This window comes from Trichomycterus rosablanca, chromosome 13 (assembly GCF_030014385.1).
Source record: "Trichomycterus rosablanca isolate fTriRos1 chromosome 13, fTriRos1.hap1, whole genome shotgun sequence".
Classification (NCBI taxonomy): Eukaryota; Metazoa; Chordata; class Actinopteri; order Siluriformes; family Trichomycteridae; genus Trichomycterus; species Trichomycterus rosablanca.
The window spans coordinates 28097982-28125126 of record NC_086000.1 but is presented as its reverse complement, the minus strand read 5'-3'; the positions used below and the strand labels follow the sequence as shown (position 1 = coordinate 28125126).

Sequence of the window (27145 nt, the reverse complement as noted above, 5' to 3'; positions counted from 1 at the left end):
TTGTGAAGTCTCGTGTGTAGGAGGCGATGCTGCAGGGCATAACGTTTCTCCATTCATCCATCTGCTGACTTCCTCAAGAGTAGGCTTTCCACCTGAGCCCAGATCAACACACAAACACATGTGCCCACATATATGTACACATTCATATGCAAATGAGATGTAGAACACATGATTGAAAATGCTATGCAAAACAGCAAGCAAATTTAATATAATAATGATGTTATACAGGATTACCAGTGGTTTTACTGTGAATTATTGGTGCTCAGGCTTCAAAATACGTCCTTATTATATTACGCATTGTACATAATTACCCATAGTTATTCCCATATGCAACAGCCATATCAGCATAGAACTATCACGTGTGTATTTGTGTCTTTGTTTGTCTATCTTCTTGGTGGCTTGGTGCCCATCTAATTCACTTACTTGGTGGATGGGCATGATGCCCATCTGTCTGAGACCTTTTTTATGAGCCCAAACTGATGCTAGTCCTCTATCGCCTTCTTAAGGCGCCAGTCTGTGTTTTTTAACACCTTTGCAGATTCAGAGGTGCAATAAGTTTTTTTATTGACCACAGAAGGTGCACTTAAGTCCCGTAAATGCTTTCTTCAGTCTTTTTCTTTAAGCGTTTTATTTGATTTTGCAATTACACAAAAGGAATTTGTAGTGCCATGTGAAACAAACAAAAAAAGGAGAGAAATCCATACAATTCATGTTATGCCTTGAAAGAAAAGATAAAATATATAGAAAAAATATATAGTGTTAACACTGGTACGAAGTGCAAATTGGAAAGAAAAAGAGGAAAAAGGAGAAAGGGAAGGGTGGTTAACATGATGTATAATTAATAAAGACAATGGCTGGACGAATGGACAGACAGATGAAGAAAAAACAAACAAAGAAAAGGTAAAGATAGGAATAGAAGACTAATCAAAGAGGAAAGCAAGTAAGAATTTACACTTACCATATAGAAGCACTTTGTAGTTCCACAATTACTGACTGTAGTCCAACTGTTTCTCTACATACTTTGTTTGCCCCCTTTCATGCTGTTTTTAAACACCTCACTGTCACTGCTGGACTGAGAATAGCCCACCAACCAAAAATATCCAGCCAACAGCGCCCCGTGGGCAGCGTCCTGTGACCACTGATGAAGGTCTGGAAGATGACCAACTCAAACAGCAGCAATAGATGAGTGATCATCTCTGACTTTACATCTACAAGGTGGACCAACTAGGTAGGAGTGTCTAATAGTGTGGACAGTGAGTGGACACGGTATCTATAAACTCAAGCAGCGCTGCTGTGTCTGATCCAGTCATACCAGCACAACACACACTAACACACCACCACCATGTCATTGTCACTGCAGTGCTGAGAATCATCCACCACCTAAATAATACCTGCTCTAAGGTGGTGCTGTGGGGGTCCTGATCATTGAAAAACAGGGTGAAAGCAGGCTAAAAAGGTATGTAGAGAAACAGATGGACTACAGTCAGTAATTGTAGAACTACAAAGTGTATATGGTAAGTGGAGCTGATAAAATGGACATATATATAAAATAAAAGAAAGAAAAAGGGAAGGAAGGGTGCTGGCTGAACGGATGGATAAAATTAATTTACCGTGCAGTCTGCGCTACTAGTCAGAGCTGTGCTCTTTTAAAAACTAAATCAGCGTAAATTACACGTAAGGAAATGTTTCTTCTTCTCCTTTTTCACATTACTGGTGAAAGTAATCTCCTAGCTACAAATATTTTACGTGCCAAAGCAGATCAAGGAAACGTTCCTCTTATCTAGTACTGTTTCTGTGTTTGCAGGGACAAATGTATCTGCTTGTACCAGGTAGTACATGATGTTTTTTGCTCTGCAGTGTGAGAACAAAGAAGGTTGGAAATATTTTAGACAAAGAATAACTTGTGAATGCATGTTATTCTTTTCTAATGATTGCTTTTATATCAGTACTTTTGCTGCTGTTTGAGTTGGTCATCTTCTAGACCAGGGGTATTCAACTAAAATTTAAAGAGGTCCAGTTAGAGAAAATTTCTTGAAGCAAAGGTCCGGAATGTCTAACTGTTTAATGATATACAGTGTATCACAAAAGTGAGTACACCCCTCACATTTCTGCAAATATTTTATTATATCTTTTCATAGGACAACACTATAGAAATAAAACTTGGATATAACTTAGAGTAGTCAGAGTACAGCTTGTATAGCAGTGTAGATTTACTGTCTTCTGAAAATAACTCAACACACAGCCATTAATGTCTAAATAGCTGGCAACATAAGTGAGTACACCCCACAGTGAACATGTCCAAATTGTGCCCAAAGTGTCAATATTTTGTGTGACCACCATTATTATCCAGCACTGCCTTAACCCTCCTGGGCATGGAATTCACCAGAGCTGCACAGGTTGCTACTGGAATCCTCTTCCACTCCTCCATGATGACATCACGGAGCTGGTGGATGTTGAACACCTTGAACTCCTCCACCTTCCACTTGAGGATGCGCCACAGGTGCTCAATTGGGTTTAGTCCATCACCTTTACCTTCAGCTTCCTCAGCAAGGCAGTTGTCATCTTGGAGGTTGTGTTTGGGGTTGTTATCCTGTTGGAAAACTGCCATGAGGCCCAGTTTTCGAAGGGAGGGGATCATGCTCTGTTTCAGAATGTCACAGTACATGTTGGAATTCATGTTTCCCTCAATGAACTGCAGCTCCCCAGTGCCAGCAACACTCATGCAGTCCAAAACCATGATGCTACCAACACCATGCTTGACTGTAGGCAAGATACAGTTGGGCACAATTTGGACATGTTCACTGTGGGGTGTACTCACTTATGTTGCCAGCTATTTAGACATTAATGGCTGTGTGTTGAGTAATTTTCAGAAGACAGTAAATCTACACTGCTATACAAGCGGTACACTGACTACTCTAAGTTATATCCAAGTTTCATGTCTATAGTGTTGTCCCATGAAAAGATATAATAAAATATTTGCAGAAATGTGAGGGGTGTACTCACTTTTGTGATACACTGTATATATATAAGTAGCCTGGTAGTTGTATCAACATCTGCATGTAATCAATAACTGACTGTCAAATCAAATGTTTATTTATTTATTAGGATTTTAACATCATGTTTTACACTTTGGTTACATTCATGACAGGAACGGTAGTTACTCATTATACAAGATTCATCAGTTCAAGGTTATATCGAACACAGTCCTGGACAATTTAGTGTCTCCAATTCACCTCACTGCATGTCTTTGGACTGTGGGAGGAAACCGGAGCTCCCAGAGTAAGCCTACGCAGACACGGGAAGAACATGCAAACTCAACACAGAGAGGGCTTGGACCGCCCCACCTTATCAAACCTTTCTCTTTTCAAAATAAGAGAAAATAAAAAAAAATGTGCTCCAGTTGGAAGTAAGAACAAAAATGAGTCTGTCCATTACGTATTAAATGCTGTATTTTTACTGTAAAAATTTTTTTTTTGAGAGCGCTATTTGTTCCATATTTTTCTCTCCCTTTCTGTCTCACTCGTCTTTTTATCAACTTTCTCCGGCACAGTCGTGTGTATCTATTCCTTCTTTTCTCTACATTTGCTATCTTTCTTTTTCTCTCTACCATATTTTCATGTGTAACTCGCCTCACTCTCTCATCTGTCTGCACTGTAGAGTCGCAGTGTTTACCGGCTGGAATGCACAGACTTGATTGGCTGAGTGGTGTCACGTGGGAACTCGCATGCAATTGGTCTGTACGTTTCCTCATCCACTAAACCACTACCGTAAAGACTACAAAAGCTGTGCCGGTTAAAATAGAAGCGCTCCGTCAGGTTTTAAATCATAACTTTCTGTTTTGGCTGTAGGTCAGGGTCCGTATGGGACAGCTTCTGGGTCCGGACCCGGACCGCGGTCCGCCTGTTAGTGACCTCTGTTCTAGACCCTCATCAGTGGTCACAGGACGCTGCCCACGGGGTGCTGTTAGCTGGATATATTTTTGATTGGTGGACTATTCTCAGTCCAGCAGTGACAGTGAGGTGTTTAAAAACTCCAGCAGCGCTGCTTTGTCTTATCCACTCATACCAGCACAACACACACTAACATACCACCACCATGTCAGTGTCACTGCTGTGATGAGAATAATACTCAAATAATACTTTGTAGTGGTCCTGGGGGAGTCCTGACCATTGAAGAACAGCATAAAAGGGGGCTAACAAAGCATGCAGAGAAACAGATGGACTACAGTCAGTAATTGTAGAACTACAAAGTGCTTCTATATGTGGAGCTGATAAAATGGACAGTAAGTGTAGAAACAATGGTTTTAATGTATATATATACAGTATATATATATGTACAGTATGTAATTGATTGAATTCTTATGCAGTTGTTTTTCTTTTGTTCAACAATTTAAAATATTTCAGTCCAAAATGTTTACTATAACAAGACAACCATTAAGGAGACAATAAAGTAACGCTTTATATTTGGCTGTGGTGTGCCTGGTGTGCCCGGTGTTGCAGTGCTTTCAAAGAGAGCCTGCAGGCTTTAGTGGGCAAACGATGCCATGTCTGCACACAGAGTCATTGATATTCTGTGAAGCATCTAGCTGGAGCTGCAGAAGCAGCAGCAATCTGGCTTCCCACAGCCCGACCCAGTCGTGCACACGCAGAACAATAGAGCTCATCAGAGGGCCATTACCAGCAGGACGGAGCTGCTATATACCACCAAACCAGCGTACAGGCTCACAATAGCAATCACAACCTGGCACATAGTGTAACAGACCACGCACTCATTCATAATACATACACAATGCAACAAACACACACAATAGCAATCACAACCTGGTACATCGTATATCAAAACCTAGCAACACAATTCAACAAACATAGAAAATACAAATGAGAAATGGGCTTGATTCTGATTGGCCTAAATTACAATTACCATCTTAGCTGAACAGATGAATTCTAATTTAATTTGCTCATAATATTGTAATTCAACAGCTATAAAACATGAGTAACATGAAGCAAAACCTGACTGAAAAGGCCATAACATTATGACCACCTTCCTAATATTGTGTTGGTCCCCTTTTTGCTGCCAAACCAGCCCTGACCCATTGAGGCATGGACTTCACTAGACCCCTGAAGGTGCTGTGGTATCTGGCACCAAGATGTTAGCAGCAGATCCTTAAACGCCTGTAAGTTGCGAGGTGGGGTCTCTGTGGATTGGACTTGTCTGTCCAGCACATTCCACAGATGCTCGATTGGATTAAGATCTGGGGAATTTGGACAACTCAAACTTGTTGTTGTGCCCCTCAATCCATTCCTGAACCATTTTTTGCCTTGTGGCAGGGTGCATTATCTTGCTGAAAGAGGCCACAGCCATCAGGGAATACTGTTTCCATGAAAGGGTGTACATGGTCTACAACAATGCTTAGGTAGGTGGTAGGTCCATCCACGTGATGTAAAAGAAACGTGATTCATCAGACCAGGCCACCTTTTTCCATTGCTCTGTGGTCCAGTTCCGATGCTCGCATGCCCATTGTTGGCGCTTTCGGCGATGGACAGGGGTCACCATGGGCATCCTGACTGGTCTGGGGCTATGCAGCCCCATACGCAACAAACTGCGATGCACTGTGTATTCTGACACCTTTCTATCAGAACCAGCATTAACTTCTTCAGCAATTTGAGCTACAGTAGCTCGTCTGTTGGATCGGACCACACGGGCCAGCCTTCGCTCCCCACGTGCATCAATGAGCCTTGGCCGCCCATGACCCTGTCGCCGGTTTACCACTGTTCCTTCCTTGGACCACTTTTGATAGATACTGACCACTGCAGACCAGGAACACCCCACAAGAGCAGTTTTGGAGATGCTCTGACCCAGTTGTCTAGCCATCACAATTTGGCCCTCATCAAACTCGCTCAAATCCTTACGCTTGCCCATTCTTCCTGCTCCTAACACATCAACTTTGAGGATAAAATGTTCACTTGCTGCCTAATATATCCCACCCACTAACAGGTGTGGTGATGAAGAGAGAATCAGTGTTATTCACTTCACCTGTCAGTGGTCATAATGTTATGCCTGGTCGGTGTAAATAAATTAATAAATGTACAGTATACTGCTCAAAACATTAATGGAACACTTAAATCCCACTCAGATCTCAATAAACAAAAGATTCAAGTGGAAAACCCTAAGTAATATACATTAAGTAATTTCTTGACAACAAAATGACGAAACAACGGTCAAAGGAAACCAAAATCATCAACCCACTGAGACCTGGACTCAAAATCACACCGAAAATCAAAGTAAAAAATTAAAATCACAGGCTGATCCAGTATTGCATGAATTTCATCACGGTAACTCATAATTGTGTATGGCCCCCATGTGCCCGTGTGCACTCCCGACAACATCTGGACGTGCTCCCGATGATGGCAGATGGTGTCCTGTGTGGATATCCTCCCAGACTTGGATCACGGCATTAGCGTGCTTCTGGCCAGTCTGTGGCACTACTTGGCAGCGTCAAATGCACTAATACATAACATCCCAGAGTTGTTATTCTCTATTGAATTCAGGTCTGGGGAATGCCTTCGATTTCTCTTGGGCTGAGCTCATCTCGAAAGACAGTTGAAATGTGTTCTGTGGACAAATGAGAGGACTGTCTGGACTGTTATCAGTGAAAGATGCAAAAGCCAACAATAACGAATGTCATGGCATGGAATGCATCAGTGCCCCTGACATGGGTGTCTTGCGTATGTGTGAAGGTATCATTGACACTGAGGTGTATGCCCAGTTCACAAATGGGCATCATTACCTGTGATGTAAACAGACTTTCAATAATGTAATAGATATTTAACATTGTATTGTTTGTAAACAAAATTAGATGTTTGTTAGCATAGAAATTAACTCATGCAACATTAGTTAACTATTTAGCTTGTGGTGGTTGATAACTTACACCGACTAGGCATACCATTATGACCACTGACAGGTGAAGTGAATAACACTGATTATCTCTTCATCACGGCACCTGTTAGTGGGTGGGATATATTAGGAAGCAAGTGAACATTTAATCCTCATAGTTGATGTTAGAAGCAGGAAAAATGGGCAAGGGTAAGGATTTGAGCGAGTTTGACAAGGGTCAAATTGTGATGGCTAGACGACTGGGTCAGAGCATCTCCAAAACTGCAGCTCTTGTGGGGTGTTCCCGGACTGCAGTGGTCAGTATCTATTAAAAGTGGTCCAAGGAAGGAACAGTGGTAAACCGGCAACAGGGTCATGGGTGGCCATGGCTAATTGATGCCCGTGGGGAGCAAAGGCTGGCCCGTGTGATCCCATTCAACAGACGAGCTACTGTAGCTCATATTGCTGAAGAAGTTAATGCTGGTTCTGGCAAAAAGGTGTCAGACTCCATGCCTCAAAGGGTCAGGGCTGTTTTGGCAGCAAAAGGGGGACTGATACAATATTAGGAAGGTGGTCATAATGTTTTGCTGAATCGGTTCATATGCCTGTATGATATCTTTTAGGAAAAACTTGTAGTATTAGCATTTTCTGTGTTTGTCATTCCACATTACGTGATGCAAATGATGATTACTTGGCATGTCAACAAATCTGAGGGAATTGTTCAGGTGCACCTTATGGTGCAAACTCTTTTTTTCAGACAATGTTCCAATATTTTAGAATAGTAATATATTAAAGTATTTGAGGGGTTTGATGAACACACATTTACATCATGACATAAAACTACTCACACATGTACACACACTAATACACACACACAGTCACAAACTCACACACAATACATAAATGCACACACTTGCACATACACATTCATACACCAAAACACACATACACAGACAGTGTGTATCAGAATTGTATCACACTAATTGCATATCAGAATATTTTTAACCTTACTAATCATTTACATTACTGTATAAATCACCAACACTACTCCTCAGCTCCACTTACCATATAGGAGCACTTTGTAGTTCTACAATTACTGACTGTAGTCCATCTGCTTCTCTGCATGCTTTGTTAGCCCCATTTTTTGCTGTTCTTCAATGGTCAGGACCACAAAAGGGCAGGTATTATTTAGGTGGTGGATCATTCTCAGCACTGCAGTTATAATGACATGGTGGTGGTGTGTTAGTGTGTGTTGTGCTGGTATGAGTGGATCGGAGTTTTCAAATACTCACTCTCCACTCACTGTCCACTCTATTAGACACTCCTACCTAGTTGGTTTACCTTGTAGATGTGAAGTCGAAGAGACGAGCACTAATCTATTGCTGCTGTTTGAGTTGGTCATCATATAGACCTTCATCAGTCTACGGGGAGCTGTTGGCTGGATATTTTTGTCCTGCAGTGAGGTGTTTAAAAACTCCATCAGCATTGCTGTGTCTTATCCACTCACACCAGCACAACACACAATAACACACCACCACCATGTCAGTGTCACTGCAGTGCTGAGAATGATTCACCACCCAAATAATACCTGCTCTGTAGTGGTCCTGGGAGAGTCCTGACCATTGATGAACAGCATGAAAGGGGGCTAACAAAGCATGCAGAGAAACAGATGGACTACAGTCAGTAATTGTAGAACTACAAAGTGCTTCTATATGGTAAGTGGAGCTGATAAAATAGACAGTGAGTGTAGAAACAAGGAGGTGGTTTTAATGTTATGGCTGATCGGTGTACATAGCTGAAATGACAATAAAGCCTCTTGAACTTGAACTGTGATGAAATTGATCTGTTTCCATGGACTAATTGTTATTTAACCTGTGTTATTTAGCACAGAATAAGAAGTAGATCTTTTGTAACGTTTTATTAAACCAGAAAAAAAAAATCTGCGTCCAAGACAAAACAACCAAAATTTGTATGACAGCATTAAAGGAAAGATTAAAGCATTTCCCAAGAGAAAGTGTGACCCTGTTTCTTACTTGCTCCTAGATGATAATATATTCATACAGGTTGTGTTATTTGAAACACCCTCTGTGCATTGATATTAAGGGACACTTGTATTTTACTTGTATCAAACCCTCCAGGATCTCATAAGAGCCGTTTAGGTTTTTAAGGTACCATTTGGAAAAGATGTGTGAAACTCCCACCCTCCCAGCAAGTCTAAATCCTTCTATTCTTAACACTGACATTTCCGAAAGGATGAGATATCAGATCAGCGTAAATCGAAGAGCTCTGTCCTGCTTTGAGAGCCTCCCAAGTGTGCACGTCTCCCAGCTGACTACACTGTTTATAGCTCTTGGCATATGGGTTTCCATGGCTGACACGATTCGCCCGTTACGTTTGTTTTCCAGCGGTTATGATTTATGGTTGCCAAGAAATACCCAAATCCCCAACCTAAAAACTAAAAATGGTCTGTGCTAGCAGATGCACTGGTCTGTAAAACTAGCTTTATCTGGTACACAGCCGGAAAGTCAGTCACTCACTTATATGATTTAGGGTGGTCATGAATCTTGATTTTAACTGTGCCGAGTACCGACAATATGCAGTTCTTTCAATAGGTCGAAAGTGTAAAAGTGCTTGGGTGGTGCAGCAGTCTGATGTGCTAACCCACCACCACTGAGATCTGAGTTCAAATCTCAGCTGTTCTATTGTCAGGCAAACCTATTTTAACTAATCAGAATCAAGGTACAAGTACAACTTACATGAAATATAATGTCTGATGAGTTTAATTAATACCTAGACTTTATACTTGATCGATTTGGATAAATTAAATTTTTACATTTACATTTTCAGCATTTAGCAGACGCTCTTATCCAGAGCGACTTACAGAAGTGCTTCTATAGTGAACATTTCATTTCTCAAGTTTAGGTAAACAACAGTCGAAGAACACAAATCTGCTAAAACCTGTTAGAACCAAAGTGGCCTTTTTTTTTTTTTTTTTTTTAAATGGAAAAGATTGGAATAAAGTGTTAGTAAATAAGTACAAGTCAGCCTAAGTGTTTAGTAAAAAGGTGGGTTTTTAATCGTTTTTTTAAAGACAGCAAGAGACTCAGATGTTCGGACAGACAGAGGAAGTTCGTTCCACCATTTGGGCGCTAGAACAGAGAAGAGCCTTGATGCTTGTCTTCCTTTAGTCCTGGATGGAGGCTCAAGTCGAGCGAGACTAGAGGCTCGGAGGTTGCGTGGTACAGAGCGGGGTTTGATTAGACCCCAAAGGTAGCTTGGGGCTGGTCCTTTTGTGGCTTTGTAGGCGAGCGTCAGTGTTTTAAACTGAATGCGTGCAGCTACAGGAAGCCAGTGAAGAGAACGTAGCAGTGGGGTGATGTGGCAGTGTTTGGGTTGGTTAAAAACCAGACAAGCAGCTGCATTTTGAATGAGCTGTAAGGGTTTAATCGTGGACATGGGAGCTCCAGCCAGAAGGGAGTTGCAGTAGTCCAACCGTGAGATTACAAGTGATTGCACCAGAATCTGAGTAGCTTCCCTGGAGAGAAATGGACGAATCTTCCTGATGTTGTACAGGAGGAACCGACACGCTCTTGTCATGTTGGCTATATAAGGAGAGAATGTCAGCTGGTTATCAAGAACAACACCAAGACTTCTTACCTTATCAGATGGTCTGATCGTCATCCAGAGAAATGACTAGGTCCTGGGTTGGAGACTGATCTCCAGGAATGAGCAAAATCTCTGTCTTGCTGGGATTAAGTTTTAGATGATGAGCCGACATCCATTGTGAGATATCTCGCAGACATGCTGAGATGCGAGCTGAGACTTGCGTGTCTGAAGGAGGAAATGACAGAACGAGCTGAGTGTCATCTGCATAGGAGTGGTAGGAGAAGCCATGGGAGGCTATGACCTTGCCCAGAGAGCGGGTGTAGATAGAGAAAAGAAGTGGGCCGAGTACAGAGCCCTGAGGAACACCGGTTGAGAGAGTGCATGGGGGAGATATGGATCCCCTCCATGACACTTGGTAGTAATTACTAATATTATAAGGAGAAAGAAGTCGACAGTTTACATACATTTTTAATGGACATGTTTGTCATATGTTAATTCTTCAGATTTAAACAGTTTTTTATGACTAAATGATTAAACAAAAATGAAATTACACTTGAGACTTTTGGAACATTGGTTATACTGTCCAGAGTCAAGCGAGTTTTACACCACTATGAGCTTAGATGGTGGTCAAAAGTATAAGTATAAGTATAAAAGTGTTCGAGTGGTGCAGCGGTCTAATGCGCTAACCCACCACTACTGAGATGTGAGTTTAAATCTCACAGGTATTATTTAGGTGGTGGACCATTCTCAGCACTGCAGTGACACTGACATGGTGGTGGTGTGTTAGTGTGTGTTGTGCTGGTATGAGTGGATCAGACACAGCAGCGCTGCTGAAGTTCTTAAATACTGTGTCCACTCACTGTCCACTCTTTTAGACACTCCTATCTGGTTGGTCCACCTTGTAGATGTAAAGTCAGAGACGTGTATTGCTGCTGTGTGAGTTGGTCATCTTCTAGACCTTCATCTAGAAGCCCACGGGGCGCTGTTGGCTAAATATTTTTGGTTGATGGACTATTCTCAGTCCTGCAGGGACAGTGAGGTGTTTAAAAACTCCATCAGCGCCGCTGTGTCTTATCCACTCATACCAGCACAACACACACTAACACACCACCACCATGTCAGTGTCACTGCAGTGCTGAAAATGATCCACCGTCCAAATAATACCTACTCTGTAGTGGTCCTGTGGGGGTCCTGACCATTGAAGAACAGCATGAAAGGAGGCTAACAAAGCATGCAGAGAAACAGATGGATTACATTCAGTGAGTGTAGAAATAAGCAGGTGGTTTTAATGTTATGGCTAATCAGTGTATTATTGATAGATACAGAACATTAATGATAATCTGATAACTGACTGGTTCTTTCAGACCCCAGATACTTACATAAATATATTATTCTTGTTCAAATGGAGATTTGTTAAACTTGTTTAGTGTTTAGATGGGGTTTACATGGTTACATGGTTTACATGCTTTCTTTCATGACGTCGTCCATGTTAATTAAACAAGAAGTTTAACCACATTTCTTGCTCATAGCTGTTCATTTTTTCCCCACAAGTGTAGCTTAAAAACAGCTTTTTGATTTTACCAGCTCCTTACCTAGCCCTCTTTTCTTTCTTTCTCAATGCACTGTGTTGTTTTTAAAGCTCATGCCTTCACTTCTCCTGTTCTTTGAGGATTAACGATAGAAAACTGATTTGAGTGCAGCATGCTGGAATAATAAGCCTTTCAGCTGCTCGGCCCATCACTTGGCTCATAATTAAGGGTCTGACGTCTGCATTTGAAGGCAAATGAAAGAAAATGGCCCTGCTCTTCTATTGCAGCGCCTGATTGCTGCCTGGCATTTCTCACCTGAATTTGCCTGCCATCCTTGCATTGTGCGGGTGATTACTAGAGTGTGAGGTAATTGCACTGCGAGCGGATGCCAGTTTCACGTCAAGTCTCTCCAGCTTTTAGGAGACACAAAGCTGCATGTTTGTTTGGAGGTTGAAAGGGTAGAGTCCTTACGGGCATGACCGGCTGCTGCAGATGTAGATTTTAATATGGGCTTAAAGGAAATACTAAAATATATGTATTTCTCACAGCTTTTCCCCCAATGTATTCATGTTCAATTCTCATTGCAATGTCACTATGTGCATGTGTCAGGATCCCCATCCAGCCTGTCCTTCCTAGGTGTTGAGTGCCCAGCTTTACTATACAGTGGATATAAACACACCCCTGTTACAATGCCAGGTTTTTGTCATGTAAAAATAAGCCCAAGATGCATCATTTTACTGTAGAACTTTACACCTTTGATGTGACCTATAATTTATACAATTTAATTAAAGCCTTGACTTATACTAGAAGTTAATGGGCGTTCAGTGGTGTAGTCAATTTATGTAAATGTGGCTAGCGCACCCGCGCCGAGATTCTGGACCCCTCAGTTCGAAACTCGGCATTGCCACCGGTCGACTGGGCACCATCTAGCGGGCATAATTGGCAGTGCCTGCAGCAGACACGGTTCTGCTAGGACAGGGATGACCGGACTATGTGGGTGGGGTCTTCAAATGCTCTGTAAGGACCCTGATTGGCAGATAGAGAGGCGCCTGTGCAGAGTGCATAGGTGAAAAGGGTTCCGCTGAAGGCTGCGTGCGGGTTGGAGGAGGCGTGAGCAGCAATATACCCACCTCGACTGCAATCGGGAATCCCCCAGCAGTGGAAGACAAATTGATTATGCTAAATTGGGAGAAAATGAGAGAAAATACATAAATACAATAGAAAAATTTATATATATATATAAATGTGAAGCACATATATGCAGTTTTTGATGTCACCATGGATAGTATAACCACTTAAAATATATTTACAAGCTAATCTTGGTAAGTAAATGTTTGACTTGATGAATATGTATGGCTTATTGCAGGCAAACTCATTTCTGTCATATTGTTTACATTCAGATATGAATAAAGATAAGGACATTGACAGTGGAACTATACTATCAGTTCTGTATCAATTTTGGTGTGTGGACCTGAAACCAAAATTTTGCGATTGATTCTAAGTTTGCAGTGCAGATAGAAGAATCAACTCTTTTTAGAATCGACTCTATTGTCATAGCCCTTCTATTCATAAATATGTTGATGGCACTACTTGATGACACCAGATTTGATTTCCATCACTGTTCCTATTAATTTAATATTGTCTAAAAAATATCAGATCTCAGAAGTATGCGGACACCCATGTTAATTATTGAGTTAATGTGTTTCAGCTACACATATTGCTTACGAGTGTATATAAATTCAGTTATATGCTTTTAACTGTGGGGCGGCACGGTGGCTAAGTGGGTAGCACTGTCGCCTCACAGCAAGAAGGTCCTGGGTTTGATCCCCAGGTGTGGCAGTCCGGGTCCTTTCTGTGTGGAGTTTGCATGTTCTCCCCATTCCAAAGACATGAAAGTGAGGTTAACTGGAAACACTAAACTGTCCATGACTGTGTTCGATATAACCTTGTGAACTGATGAACCTTGTGTAATGAGTGACTACCGTGTCTGTTATGAATGTAACCAAAAGTGATGTTAAAATCGTAATAAACAAACAAAGATTTTAACTGTGTCTACTTAGAAGAATGAAGTCTGTTATAGCTGCAAGAGGAGGGACAGCAAATTAATGCTTATAGTTTTGTATTGGGATCTTCAGGAAGTGTATGGTCAGATGTCCAAATACTTTTGGCCCTAAAAAGTATGTACCTCAAAGCTAATAAATCTGAAACATTTGCTTTTAATTCTGCAATCAAATATATTTTATAAACATGTTTATCCCATGTAACAGAATAATTTTAATTAATTAAATTTAGGAATTTAATTTAATAATTGTAAAAAATAAATTTATAATACAAATAATTATTATTTATTAAATTAATCTGTTTAAATTAAATTATTAAATTAAATTTAAATAACTAAAAATAATTTAATGATATCATTTAAACAGATTAAATTTAATAAATAATTATTTAAACTATTTATTCATTCATTTCCATGTTTTACCACTGCTTTATCATTGCCAGGGTCATGATAGTTCAGCTTCCCTGGAATCACCAGGCACAATGTAGTAACACTCCCTGAACAGGATGCCAATCCATCGCAGGGCCTTGGCCACCCCCCCCCCCCCCCCCCCCCCCCCATGTCTGTATGTAGATGCCTGATGGGTCAACAGCACCGCTGGGGATTCAAACCCAGGGTCCCAGCAGTAGTGGGCTAGCATAATTTACTGCTGCTCCATTCAAGTGCCTGTTTAAATTATTGTCTGTTGTAAATATCTATAAACAACCAGTATGGCAAATAAATTCACACTATAGTATTGAAGGGCAGTTGTAGCCGAGTAGCTAAGGTACTGGACTAGTAATCAGAAGATTGCCGGTTCAAGCCCCACCACTGCCAGGTTGCCATTGTTGGGTTCTTGAGGAAGGTGTTTAACCCTTAATTACTTAGGTTGTATACTGTCACATCTGTAAGTCACTTTGGATTAAAGCGGCTGCTAAATGCTATAAATGTAAATATTTTAACAAGAGGCATTTTTATATTAAATTAAAATCTTAAAGTGTCATCATTGTTTAAGTAAATCCAACGAGGATGCAGTAGAATTGAGTGACACTAATTTAATTAGTGTTAAAAAAAATATTCCTTATTATTTATTTTTCCTTTGGTGCTCCGAGATTATAAAAATGTGAAATTACCATCTAGATGGTACAAAACGATGTGGTTTGTGCTGTTGTGTGTTGTTTTGTGCAGTAACGAGCTGGGACAATGTGACCCTGCTGCAGTCAGATCAATTTCTGATCCCAAACCCCTGCAGCCCTCTCAGCATGAGGAGAGATCTGCAGAAAGACTAGGTGAAGGTTGAGGGTATCGGCAATCCTAAGGGCACTAAGCCAAACTGCAGAACCGATGCATGACTGCGCCCTCTGGTCCGCTCACTGCTCCTTCTCCCATACTAACACTGGCTCTCGGATTACATAAATGAGTAATGATATGCTGGCCTCACGGCAAGACGGCCCGATGATCACCTCGGCTTCGTCGTTCCAGCAGACGGGGAAGGCTAGGGTGGAAAGGGTGAGGGTGGGATTTGTAAAGAGAAACGTGGATGACTGGGGGATGAATGCTGGCTTAAAGGTAACAGAGGAAGCCCTTCATGGTAAATGGTGTAAAAACTAAATATAGGTCAGACAGCCTGAACTGAGCCACGCTAAGTCATGCGGAGAACTGGAAAAGAAAATGAGGGCATTGAAATGTATTATACAGTGCATGTAATAGAGATTCTGATATGATCATGAATCTACTGAAATACCAATAAACTTACAAGAACAATAGCCAACAAAATATTGTGCTCAACATTATGTACACAGTTTTCTTACATCACAAGATCTCTTGTTATTTACTCATTATTTAGCTGGAAGGAATGGGTTTGAAATAAGACAAAATCAATATTAAGGGTGTACCAATATAAAATTTAAAAATTAGTCAAATAAAAGCAATAAAACTAGCCAACAGTAGACAATTATCCCATTCAGGGCTTTAAATATAGACCCAGATTGTACAGCCCCAAATCAGAAAATGTTGGGACAGCATGGAAAATGCAAATAATAAAAAACACAGAGTTTCTTACATTTACTTTGACTTTTATTTGATTGCAGACAGGATGAACCTGAGATATTTCATGTTTTATCTGCTTAACTTCATTTCATTTATTAATAAACATCCATTCCTGCAAAAAAAATTGGGACAGTAAAGCATTTACCACTTTGTAATGTTGCTATTCCTTTTCATCATACTTAAAAGACGTTTTGGCACCGAGGAGACTTAGTGTTTCAGCTTTTATTTCATCTCATTCTTCCAGCAAACACGTCTTAAGATGTGCAACAGTACGCGGTCGTCATTGTCTCATTTTCTGTTTTAAAATTCTCCACACATTCTCAATTGGGGACAGGTCAGGACTGCAGGCAGGCCAGTCTAGTACCCGTACCCTCTTCTTCCGCAGCCATGCCTTTGTAATGTGTGCAGCATGTGGTTTTGCCTTGTCTTGTTGAAAAATGTATGGGCGTCCCTGGAAGGCAGCATATGTTGCTCTAAGATCTCAATGTACTTTTCTGCATTAATGCTGCCATCACAGAAGTGTAAATGACCTTTGCCAAGGGCACTGACACAGCCCCATACCATGACAGACCCTGGCTTTTGGACTTGATGCTGATAACAGTCTGGATGGTCTTTTTTGTGTTTGGTCCAGATCACACGGTGTCCATTTTTTCCAAAAAAGACCTGGAATGCTGATTCATCTGACCACAATACACGTTTCCACTGTTTGATGTTCCATCCTAGATGCCTCAGAGCCCGGGGAAGTTGATGCTGCTTCTGGACATGGTTAACATAAGGCTTCTTTTTTGCACAGTAAAGTTTTAAGTGGCATTTGTGCATGTAACTCTGTATTGTAGTGCTTGACAAAGGTTTGCCAAAGTAATCCCTCACCCATGTGGTTATATCAGCTATTGTTGTGTGGCGGTTCTTGATGCAGTGCCGTCTGAGGGATCGAAGCTCACGGGCGTTCAGCTTAAGCTTGCGCCCTCTGCCTTTATGCACTTATGCACTGAAATTCCCTGATTCCTTGAATGATTTAATGATATTATGCACTGTAGAGGGAGAAATATGTAAACCCCTTCCAATCTTTGAGGTTCATTGTTTTTAAACATTTCAATCATTTTCTCACACATTTGTTGACAAACTGGAGATCCTCTGATCATCTTTGCTCATCAAAGACTCAGCCTTTCCTGGATGCTGCTTTTGTACCAAACCACGATTACAATCACCTGTGTGGAATCGCATCATTATTTAGTTTTTTCACCTCATACTAGCCCTAAATTGCCCCGGTCCCAACTTTTTTGGAGTGTGTTGCAGGCCTGAAATGCAGGAATGGAGGTATATTAACAAATGAAATGAAGTTGAGCAGATAAAACATGAAATATCTTGGGTTCAAACTGTCTAGTATATAGTATATATAAAAAGTTAAATTAGCTGGAAACAGCTTTGTGTGGGATAATAACAATTTAAAAAATGACAATTATTTTACTAGCATAGGTTGACTATTTTTTATTAATAGTTTTTTTCTTTCTCTCATGGTCAGGGTTGTGAGGGCAAGGCCGGAATACCCTACACAGGGTGCCAATCCATCGTGGATCTTCGGCCACCTTCTTCCCTAGCCAATGTGACATAACCAATCATGTCTAGACTGTGCTGGCTAATAGCACCACTGGGAATCAAACCTAAATCTCAGTAGTGGTAGGCTGGCATAATAGACCTCTGTGCCACCTGATTGCTTTATTATTATTAGTGTTATTATTACACAGAGTTGCATCAGAAAGGCCATCCGTAGTACAACTGTAGCAAAACAGGTATGCGGATACTGTATGTTCCACTGTGGTGACTCCTAAATACAAGAGCAGTCAAAAAAAGGACCACAAAATAATAAACTAACATAACCCATTTATAGAGAAATGGTTTTCAAAGAAGAGGAATTGTATTTGAACACACAGCATTCATCAGTTTCACTGTTTCTTGGCTTGTAGCCAGTAGGCAGCAGTTAATAGGCTATATGACCTAGCATCTTTCCACGAGACTATACATTTATTTTCATTATTTATTTCATATTTGGAGAGATATATAAAGTATTTTTTATATATGTGTTCATTTTTTTCTTTTTGGACTGCAGTGAGGTTAAGTATTAGCAACATAGTTTAATAACATACTGTATGCCTTAAGAATTACATTTGAATTTATTTATTGAATTTGAAACTTGAATTTATTATTATTTTTATTTGTACTGCCTTAAAGCTTGAAAGTAAAAATGTTTGTAGAACATAAATCTATGTCTAATTCTTTTACTGTTAGTGTGTAAAAAATTGTGAATTATTTATGATATATGATGGGTCATGAAGCCCAAAAAATAAATAAATAAATAAATACATAAATAAATAAATGGTGTATTTATTTATTTATGTATGTAACCTAGTAACCCTCACCAGGTTATATTATTATTATTATTATTATTATTATTATTATTATTATTATTATTAGTAGTAGTAGTAGTAGTAGTATTAGTATTGGTGGTAGTATAGTAGTCCAACTAGTAGTGTCATTAGTATTATTATTACTGTTGCTATTATTATTTTTTTTATAAAAAATATATTATTATTGTTATTATTATTATTATTAATATTATTATTATTATTAATGGTAGTAGTAATAGTAGTGTTATTATTATTATTATTATTATTATTATTATTATTGTTATTATTATTATTATTATTAATAATATTATCATCATTATTATTATTATTTTATTATTATTGGTAGTAGTGGAAGAAGTAATAGTAGTCTCATTATTATTATGATTATGATTATTATTAGTAGTAGTAGTAGTAGTAGTAGTAATGGTAGTATTATTATTATTATTATTATCATCATTATTATTATTGGTAGTAGTAGCAGTAGTAGTAATAGTAGTGCCATTATTATTATTAGTATTATTATTATTTTATTATTTTATTATTATTATTGGTAGTAGTGGAAGAAGTAATTGTAGTGTCATTAACATATGACATATGACTCTAAACATATTATGCACAAGTTACAGAAGCATTGTACATTGATTGTTGGGAAGCTAGACTACTAATTCTAACAGCTCTTCTTCATGACCTGGTAAAAGGAAAAATAAAGCTTATTTGGAATATACTGTATGTCTGATTTCACTCTGGTTGTAGATTGGGTTTTTGCTTTTGGTCATAGGGCTGTGTCTTATTTTTCTAGGCTGACCTTTCAAATCTTCAGCCATCTGTGCGTGTTCAAGTATTTTACACAAAACCAGTCATACAGTTGATTATGAACATTTATTAACAGATTACAGGAATTTTAAGGCAAACTGACTCCCTGTTATTTCCTTAGTATGTTTCTTAGTAGATGTTTTGAATTAATTATTTGTAATGGCAAAAAAGGTTAAAAACACTGGAGTATTCCTTTAATTTCTTCATTTTACGTTAAAACCTGGATTCTGTGGCTTTTGCTCTGGCTGTGGTACAGAGTGCTGCATGGGTACCACAGGGAAGTATGCTAATGTTTAATGCATGACCCCATACATGTGCTGGAGACAACTCTCTCTCTCTCTCGCTCTCTTTTCTGGCTGGCCTTGGCACTGAAGCGAGCAGCAGCCCACTCACTAAGCAGAATTAATGCCTGCTCCGAGAGCTGCATACTAAAGTGCAGACTATCAGGCACACGGTCTATATAGGACAAGACAACGTGCTGCTTCTTCTATTTCTCACTTTCAAAAGCAGCTGGCGAGCCCCAACCCAAGCCCCTCCCGATCGAATCCGGGATGCAATCAGAGCATCTGACAGCCAGCTTCACGTCCTCACAGTTCGATTGTTTAGCGGCTGGAAGAAAGGCAGAGTGACTTTCCGTGCTGGTGCGGTTGTTGTGTCTAGTTGGTGGTTGGGTTTTTAGCGAGGCTCTGCTCGGATTTCTCATCTTAACAACAAAAGTGTAAAAGAATGCACATGGCAGCGCCGGCATCACAGGAGCGAGCAACAATAGAGCTGAAATAGGGTGAATCCGAGTGAGAGAATCTAGCGAAGGGTGGAAATTACATGCTGTGTTTATCTCACCCATAGTGCACACAAGTACACACGTTTATACCCATAGACACAAAATCAGGCAGATAAAAGTGGTGGACAGTTTCTGTTGGGATTACTGTGCATGTGGCCACTGATTGCTGTCTCCTGTTTAAAGTAGACGGCAGATATACAGTAGTATGGTGTAAAAAAGCATATTTGTCACTAAAGGAGTAAAACTATTTCAGTTATATTTCTATATTTGTCTGTAAAGCTTTCTGTATTTGATATTAAATGCCCTCCTTACAGTGGAGAAGTTTTAGCAAACTTGTCTTTCCAGAACTCAGGAGTTCAAGAGAGCATTTATTGTAATTTCAGCTGTATACAAGGACATATTGAAACGAAACAACGTTCCTCCAGGACCAGGGTGCAACATAGAACAAAAAGTGCAAGACAGTACAATAAATACAAAAAGGCATCTCTAATCTAAAAAAGTAAAAGTAATTAAGGGAGACAAGACTAGATACAAGTGTAGTGTTGGCCAGTACATGGTACTGAGTAAATGATAGGTGAGGTATATTTTGATATACAGTTAGCAGCGTAGGGTTTTTAGCAGCAGAGATATAAAAGAGTAAGGTGCAAAAAATGCAATATTGTGCAAATTGCAATTGTGCAAAAATGCAAGTAATACAGTCACTAAGTAGTTGTATGTGTTGAGTCCAGGGAACAAGACTGTGTTGGTCGTGTGTGTGGTCGTGTATGTGTGCGACTGTGTATGTGTGCGACTGTGTGTGTGTGCATGTGCAAGTGTGTGTGTGAGTGAGTGTATGTGCATGTAGGTTTGAGTGTGTGTGTATGATTGTATGTGTGTATATGTATGTATATATACAATATACAGTGAACGTCCCCTAAACTCAAAATCTTTGAAACTCTGTGCCCTTTGTCGAGAAATTTGTTCCCTTAAACTCAATGTGTTCAGTTTTTATTTACATTCAATATGAGACGAAACTGCATTTGTGTGTAATCACCGTCAAATTTACTCTGAAAGCTCCACGTGTATCTGTTTTTATCTGGATTTTCCTCCTGTTTCACTTTTAAACTTGTGTTACAGCTTGGGGTTCTGAGAAATTGTAAGAATCAGCTTTTTATTTCATTGTTTTTTATATTATATTTGTGTTGTTTTCAGTGTATAAGTGTCAAAAACAACCCCATTATTTTACATATGCCTCAAATATATGCAAGTCCATGGGACCATGGGACGCATTAACAGGTTTCCCATACATTCTTATGGGAAAAAATACCTTGAAACTCAATGACTTTTAAACTCAACGCCAGTCCCAGAACCAATTGACGCTGATTTTCAAGGTATCACTGTGTATGAATGTGTGAGTGTGTGTTAGTGTAAGTGCATGTAAGTTTGTGTATGAGTGTGTGTGTGTGTGTGTGTGTGTGTGTATGTTTGTGTGAGCAATTATGTGTCACAAAGTGTGTGTGTATGTATGTACTGTATGTGAGTATGTGAGAGTTGAGTGTTTGCGTATGTGTGAGCATGTGTATGCTGTAAATTATTAGTTATTAGGTAGGTACTAGTATTATTATACTGTATATTATATAGGTATTATTTTTGGGCATAAACTCTTTCAGGTCTTGACATGGCATGTAACTATAAGTCAGGTACTTTTTTTTCTTTTCTTGCCACTTAGATTTGTGCAGATTTGTGTTTTGCATTTTGAATCATTATCTCACTACTCAGTCATGCCTCAGTATCAGTTATATTTATTTTGGGTGGATTTGTGTGTATTGTATGTTGTATTTTTATGGTTAAAGACTATGGTTAAAGTTAGCCTAAGCCTCCAGCTCATGAGCCTCTAAAAGCTGTATCGATTGCTGCTAGCAAGCTAGCAAATGTATCAAGTCCTATAGCTATTTGTACATAATAAAATACTTAAAAAGCAGTGGCATATGGAGACTGACTTTGAATGGTGTGTTGAGAGGGTTAAGGGCCTTGCTCAAGTGGCCAACAGTGGCTGGATGGCATAACTTTTGTGTTGATAGCCCAAAGCTCTACCTGCTAAGCTACCACTGTCCCTATCATATACTGTAAACTATTTCTATCTTGGAACTATCTCACATTGTTTAGTCCCAGTCTTTACCAATCAAAGTCTTGGTCCTGTCTTGTTCTTGATTGATTTGGATGATTTGGTCTTTGTCTCGACTGGGAAGAATACTAATTATAGAATTTAATTAAAAACATATTAAGTAAAATAAAAACCACCAATAGTTGGTTGTCCTAGCAGCCAATTACATTTAATTTCCATCCTAGTGGCTGCATGTTTGATAAAATTGCAAGGTAAAGGTCTGCAACATTCTGTACAATACAGTACACTCATAGCAAGAGCCCTACCGAATTCAATTTAAGTTTTGTGTTAAGCAATTTAATGTTTTTTTATTTGTAGCATTCAAGTGCCTCACATTTACTGGTTAATTTGCACTATGAGGCGGCCCTAGCAATCCTACGGCAATTCAGGTAGCAATCGGTGAGTCAAAATGTCCAAGATGTTGAAGACTAAAGTAGCTGTAAACAAGACTCAGTAACTAAGTTTGGAAAACTCCCAACCAATTCTGTCAACGCAGAGGTGGGCGTGTCAAAACACGAATGAGAATTTTCGTACATGAAGCCTATGGATGTTCTAGGTTTACATTTAACCATTAAGGTAGGCTGTGCTGTGTATTGTAGCCTCCATTTATTCTATCATATAATTTATGAGTGAAATTTAATGACTGTCGAAATTAAGCCCATTTTCTTGTTAATTTAGAAAGGCCCTACTTATAAATACTATAAAGCATAATCCTTGCAGCTCTAACAGGACAGGAATTTAATGAACTGGCTGTTTGGAAATATGATATGCTATGAAACCCAATGTTGCATTTAAAGTCTTTGACCCTACTCTGCTGCCAATGTTCGTCTATAGATTGCTTAGCTTCAGAAAGAAGATATACACTATATTGCCAAAAGTATTTACTCACCCATCCAAATCATTGAATTCAAACATTTGTGAAAGAATGGGTCGCTCTCAGGAGCTCAGTGAATTTCAGCATGGTACCGTGATAGGATGCCACCTGTGCAACAAGTCTAGTCATGAAATTTCCTCACTTCTAAATATTCCACAGTCAACTGTCAGTGGTATAATAACAAAGTGGAAGCGATTGGGAACGACAGCAACACCAAGTGTTAGGCCACGTAAAATGACAGAGCAGGGTCAGCGGATGCTGAGGCACATAGTGCACAGAGGTCGCCAACTTTCTGCAGTCAATCGCTACAGACCTCCAAACTTCAGATTAGCTTAAGAACAGTGCATAAAGAGCTTCATGGAATGGGTTTCCATGGCTGAGCAGCTGCATCCAAGCCTTACATAACCAAACACAATGCAAAGCGTCGGATGCAGTGGTGTAAAGCACAACGCCACTGGACTCTAGAGCAGTGGAGACGTGTTCTCTGGAAGGATGAATTACGCTTCTCCGTCTGGCAATTCGATGGATGAGTCTGGGTTTGGCGGTTGCCAGGAGAACGGTACTTGTCTGACTGCATTGTGCCGAGTGTAAAGTTTGGAGGAGGGGGGATTATGGTGTGGGGTTGTTTTTCAGGAGTTGGGCTCGGCCCCCTACTTCCAGTGAAAGGAACCCTTAATGCTTCAGCATACCAAGAGATTTTGAACAATTTCATGCTCCCAACTTTGTGGGAACAGTTTGGGGATGGCCCCTTCCTGTTCCAACATGACTGCGCACCAGTGCACAAAGCAAGGTCCATAAGGACATGGATGAGCGAGTTGGGTGTGGAAGAACTTGACTGGCCTGCACTCATGTCCTAAACTCAACCCGATAGAACACCTTTGAGATGAATTAAAGTGTCATCAGTGTCTGACCTCACAAATGCGCTTCTGGAAAAATGGTCAAAAATACCCCAAAAAAACACACTCCTAAACCTTGTGGAAAGCCTTCCCAGAAGAGTTGAAGCTGTTATAACTGCAAAGGGTGGGCCGACATCATATTAAACCCCATGGATTAAGAATGGCATGTCACTCAAGTTCATATGCGTGTGAAGGCAGACGAGCGAATACTTTTGGCAAGATAGTGTATGAACCCACTTATTTAAAGGCATCTTATTATGTTTGGCCATGTAACATGACAATGAATGGAAATATCCCAGAAATAAAAGCATGTATATGTATTTGTGTGTTTGCACGTTTGAGTTAGCCAACGTTAAGGCAGAGCCGTGGCAAGCTGAGGAAACTGTATTACTCTGATCATAAGCATGGTGTCACGTTCCTGAGTGGGCATTCATTTTTCTCTTCACACTCCACTGCAGCATCATTAACACCTCATCTTCATCTCTCAGTTCTCTCCCCGCACTCGGCTACTTTTAATTAGCATCTGCGAATACCGGAGACTGACGCACGCTTCGGTGCACGCTTCCAAAAGAGACACCCTTTTTTTTTTTTATATAGAGCTCAGGCTTTCACCTTCACTAAAATCATGCTGCATTTCCGTAACTCACAGATTTAAAATGCTGCATATTTCAGCAAGCCGAGTAATTTAATATCAGACCAGGCAGGCTTGGGGGTGAATCTGCTGCTGTATTGTGTCTGCTCTGAGTTAAAGTACAGAATGTTGCAGACCTTTACCTTGGGATTGTATTGAACACGCAGCCACTACGGGATGGAAATCGTATGTGTTCGGCTGCTGGGACAACCAACATTTGATGGTTTTTATTTTACTAAATATACTCACTCACTCACTCACTTTCTCAACTGCTCGTCCAATCAGGGGGGTGGGGGGATTGGGGGATTGGAGCCCTCAATGGGCACAAGGCACACAGCAACACCCTGGACGGGGCGCCAGTCCATTGCAGGGCAGACACACATACACACACACACCCACTCACCTATAAGGCAATTCAGTGTCTCCAATTAACCTGACTGCATGTTTTTGGACTGTGGGAGGAATCCGGAGCTCCCGAAGGAAACCCACGCAGACACGGTGAGAACATGCAAACTCAGCACGGAAAGGACCCGGACCGCCCCGTCTGAGGATCGAACCCAGGACCTTCTTGCTGAGGCGACAGTGCTACCCACTTAGCCCTACTAAATATATATTTTATTTAATTGTATAATTAGTATTCTTCCCTATTGAGACAATGACCAAGTCACCCATATCAATCAAAAATAAGACAGGACCAAGACTTTGGTCAAGACTGGGACTAAACAGTGTGTGAGAGTCCCAAGATAGAAATCACAGTATTTGATAGGGACAGTGGTAGCCTGGTGGGTAGTGCTTTGACTGTGTCTGTGCTCTCCCTTGATTTTGGGATAGTGGTAGCCTAGTGGGTAGCGCTTTGACTGTTGATTTTGGGACAGTGGTAGCCTAGTGGGTAGTGTTGCCTCAGATTATTGGTTAGTAGGCAAAACTGCGGTGACGTAATTGCTGTAATCGCTGTCTAAGTAGTGCGTCTAAATAATCTGTTTTATAAGTTCTACGTCTTATTAGAATCTTCTCTACTTAGGCAGCTGCATAGGTAGGCAGTAGGCAACAAGGCAGCTCACTAGGTTTTCAGACAGACTCACTGTATCATTCTGTATATATGACAAATAAAGGCCTTAAATTCTACCTGCATCACTTTATACTGTATATTCCTTATGCAATGCTTATGGATGTGATATGATGGCTTAATGTATTTACGTCACATTATGAATAATCTCGTAGCGACTTTGGGAATGGATCACATTTCCTTTTTTCACTGTTTTTATTTTGCACTCTGGAACAGATCTAGCAAAGGAGCAATTAGCTGAATCCATCATATTCTACAGGAAGTGAGAACAAATATAGCTAATGATCCGTGCATGCTGCTATGATTTTAGCCTGTACTTTTTAAAGCTCATGATGATTGTGTGTGTGGAGGGGGGGTGGGGGGGGGGGGGTGCAATATGGCACGCTTCACAGAGCAAATGCGATTTGCATGCAGATTTGAGTTCCTAATTGCATGTATATTTTTGTATTTTTCAGAAGATGAAGCTGGAGGAGGAGTGGTGAACTCTTGATGGAGGGGGTTTATCTGACATCTACTATTCTGGCCTGACTATTAACCAGAGGTCTGGACCAAAGAGCATTTAAATCTGCAATCATATCAGGTATCAGGTCTACCACGAGTGCTCTTCTAAACTCTCCTCATCTCACTTCTGTTTCACTCCATCTCTCTCCTTCACTTTTTTCTCACTTTCACACCTTCTATAGTATCTCACTGCCTAATTCCATTTCATACTTGCTCTCACCGCTTTCGCCTTTCTCTCACCTTTCACTCTTTTCCCTTTTGTCACTTTTGTCATCTCTTGCTCTCTCACTCTAGCTCACTTCTTCACTTCATCTTTCTCACTTTATCTCACACCATCTCTCACTACTTCATCTTTTCTATTAGCGCTCTTTCACTCTTTCTCACACTTTGGCTCAGCCTTTCACTCCATCTTACTCCTTCACTTTATTTTCTCTCACTCCTTCTCTCACTTTGTCTCATTAATTTGTCACTTCATCTTTCTCACTCTCTCACTTTATCTGTCTCACTCTCTCACTTCATCTCACTACTTCATTCCTTCTTTCTTCACTTTTTCTCTCACTCCTTCTCTCACTTTGTCTCATCCATTTGTCACTTCATCTCACTTCTTTGCTTCATCTTTCTCACCATCTCTCACTACTTCATTCCATCTTTTCTACTTGCGCTCTTTCACTCTTTCTCGCACTTCGTCTCACCATTTAAATCACTTCATCTCTCTCACTTTTTCACTTCATCTCAGTTGTTCACTTCATTTTTTCTCACTTCCTTTCCCTTCATCTTTCACACCATCTATCTCACTGCTTCATTCTGTCTTTCTTACTTTTACTCCTTTTCTCACTTTGTCTCACCCTTTGTGTTACTTCATCTCTCAATTTCTTACTCCATCTCACTCATCATCTCACTTTTGACTTTCTCACTGTCTCCTACTCCATCTCTCATTGCT

The 27145-nt window shown here is 40.1% G+C and overlaps 1 protein-coding gene across 1 annotated transcript in view; it reads left to right on the top strand.

Annotated features, from left to right (window-relative positions):
• Positions 1-27145, top strand: part of myt1lb (myelin transcription factor 1-like, b) — a 195659-nt gene that overhangs the window by 36197 nt on the left and 132317 nt on the right. The window contains exon 2 of the mRNA XM_063006723.1: positions 26160-26284. The gene's annotated coding sequence lies outside the window, so the exon portion shown is untranslated. The remainder of the gene's footprint in view (positions 1-26159; positions 26285-27145) is intronic.